Source organism: Micropterus dolomieu, linkage group LG04 (genome assembly GCF_021292245.1).
Source record: "Micropterus dolomieu isolate WLL.071019.BEF.003 ecotype Adirondacks linkage group LG04, ASM2129224v1, whole genome shotgun sequence".
Taxonomy (NCBI): domain Eukaryota; kingdom Metazoa; phylum Chordata; class Actinopteri; order Centrarchiformes; family Centrarchidae; genus Micropterus; species Micropterus dolomieu.
Window position 1 is genome coordinate 33,982,038 of NC_060153.1, and position 3,003 is coordinate 33,985,040.

General features: G+C 50.7%; 1 protein-coding gene across 1 annotated transcript in view; it reads right to left on the reverse strand.

Annotated features, from left to right (window-relative positions):
- Positions 1-3,003, reverse strand: part of LOC123969286 (mitogen-activated protein kinase kinase kinase kinase 3-like) — a 59,255-nt gene that overhangs the window by 55,365 nt on the left and 887 nt on the right. The window lies entirely within an intron of this gene.

The window sequence follows — 3,003 nt, forward strand, 5'->3', positions numbered from 1 at the left end:
GTGTGTGTGTGTGTGTGTGTGTGTGTGTGTGTGTGTGTGTGTGTGTGTGTGTGTGTGTGTGTGTGTGTGTTACTGTGTGTGTGTGTGTGTGTGTGTGTTACTGTGTGTGTGTGTTACTGTGTGTGTTGGCTCAACACAGTTCACTTCTTGTCACCACTGATCAATAAGATAATTATTAACGTGGATTCACCTTCCCTCAGCCTCACAGCCTCACAGCCCAGTTACTCTTCCTGTCTGACCCGCTGCTCACGTTCATGCTGTTGAAACCTCAGCGTGTTCAGATCGACCTCTCGTCTCTCTGCACTCCTGCTGCGCTGCTAACCTGCAGTACTTTACAGTACTGGATCTGATCTCTCAGGCTCCAGGTTTTGACCTGCCATCAGTTCAGTCCAACGGAGACAGTGTGGAGCAAGAGTTTATTAATGAAAAGCGTGTCTGAGTACTTGAGGGTTCCTGCAGTATCACAGTATCTCTTTGTGTTTCTACAGAAGGAAGCTGCTGGAGGCTTCTCATGTCTCTGCAGGGCCAGAAGAAGGTGACGGTGTCTGGAGGGACCGGAGGACCTGATGGAGGACAGGCTGCGCCCCATCGATCCTCCTCCGGCCTGACCTCCATCATCGCGCCGCTTCAGCACTTCAACACAGCGACGATATTCACACCTCTGAGCACACCGCCGCTCCCCAACTGAGCGGTAATTAAAACACGACCCTCTGGAAGGTGAAGCAGCAGCGTCCTGACGGTGGGTCGATAGGAGCTGATGGAGCTTCGGGACGACAATCAATAACTCCTGACTAACAATGCTAATGACACGCACGCAGCGGGCCAGAGCAGAGGATCGTGGGAAACGGCCCACCCAGGTATTGATCAGTGAAGGGTGAGGGGGCGGAGTGTGTGTTGAATCACTGATGAGCTCACTGTCAGACTATGACATCACGCCGGCGTCACGCTGAGTTAACGCGGAGATCAGATCCACTCTCTCTGAGTTCTGACCCGGATCGTGTTTCACACACAAACCAAGAGAACCTAGTTCAGCTTTATTTATACAGCACCAGCAACACTTTCCAGACCGAGCAGATCCAGACTGAACACTCTGTAATATGAGACCCAACAGGCCACAGAGGCAAGGAACCTGGAGCAGAACCGGGACGGCACAAGACCACCAGAGAGGTGAGCAGTGGAGTTAGTAAGATGCATTAATACAGATGAAGAGAGAGAGGATCTCAGTGCATCATGGGAAGAGTTCTGGCAGCAAATATAAACTCATGAATGGTTCAGGATTCACTGAAGGCCGAAGGAACAGTTCTGATCATGAACAGAACCAACGTTAGTAAATCCACCACATGTTATGAGTCATCTTGACTAAGGGAGGAGCTGAACTGGATTCTTCTGCTGTTTTTATCATTAGTAGACCTGCCGAATGTCAACTTCCTGTCATGTGATGCTGATGCTCTGAACTAAAGCTGAACCAATGAGACGATCAACAGGGGATGAGCTCAGAGCGATGGCGCTTGTTTCCACCTCCAGCACCGGCGCTTTGGACCACCAGGAGGATCAGGGTTAATCAGTCGGTACCGTTATACATCCTCCATCGTGCTGATCGGTCTGCGTTCACACGTCCTACTGCTGCTGCACGCGTCCAGAACCAGAACCCACAAACGAGCAGCTCATTTTAGTTGTGTATTTCTCTGTAATGAGCTCAGCGTTAACACTAGTAGTGACACCGTCCGGGGAAACCCGGGGCAGCTCCAGTCCTTCTAGTCCCAGTTTCTCTGATCCGTAACCGGATCCTGTTTATAGACTGAAATAAATGATAAACTGACCAGCGACTGATTGATACTGAAAAGGATCAATAGCTGTAGGCAGCAAACAGTCACCAGCGTCCTGCCAATCAGATGTCAAAGTCAAGGTGGGAGACTCCAGGGTGACCACGGAGGTTCTGGGGGGGTCGTGTTACAGGAAGCAGCAGAGCCCAGCAGGGACGCTGCTGAATTATTGATCAACTTAATGGACAAACTTTCAGTTTTTTCTGCCGTCACACTGAGTTTTGACTCCGTGAGGACGAGAGACGCAGTCACCTGAGATTTCCCATGAGGCCGCAGTCACCGGGACGCCAAGGATACACAACAAACCTCATCCTGGCCCACAGAGAGGGAGAGAGACCTCACTCCTCTGCTGACGGGGAGAACAGTCATCTCGTCACGCCACAAACTGAGAAGAACCTCAGAGCTCAGACCGAGAGAGAAAATAAACCTCTGTCAATGTTTGTGTCAAATAATAAATTGTTGTTGTTCCTCGGCAGGAGTTGTTACTGCTCGTCAAAAAGCAGAACCAAGTTTTAACGTAAATTTTGTTTTTAGTTTGTTTTCTCTTTTCTTAATTTCATTTTATTGTTTATTATGTATATTTTATTATTCATGTGACTTTCAGCTTCGGCAACAAACACCATCCCAATAACTGAATTTAACTGAACTGACAGACTCTTCGTTTCTCCTGAACCATGTTTACACGTAGTTTGACCTCATGACGTTTTCCATTGAGGTCAAGGAAAGGTGGTTAGGAAAGGAGATTTTTTTGACTTTTGAAACACAGCCCTAGACTGCTGGGGGATTTCCCATGATGCTCTGTGATGATGATCTGTGGGCTGTGGAGCTGTGGGGTCTGGAGCTGTGGGGTTTGGAGCTGGGGGGTTTGGAGCTGGGGGGTCTGGAGCTGTGGGGTTTGGAGCTGTGGGGTCTGGATCTGGGGGGGTCTGGAGCTGTGGCGTCTGGAGCTGTTGGGTCTGGAGCTGTGGGGTCTGGATCTGTTGGGTCTGGATCTGGGGGGTTCTGGAGCTGTGGGGTCTGGATCTGTGGGGTCTGGATCTGGGGGGGTCTGGAGCTTTGGGGTCTGGAGCTGGGGGGTTTGGAGCTGTGGGGTCTGGATCTGGGGGGGTCTGGAGCTGTGGGGTTTGGAGCTGTGGGGTCTGGAGCTGGGGGGGTCTGGAGCTGTGGCGTCTGGAGCTGT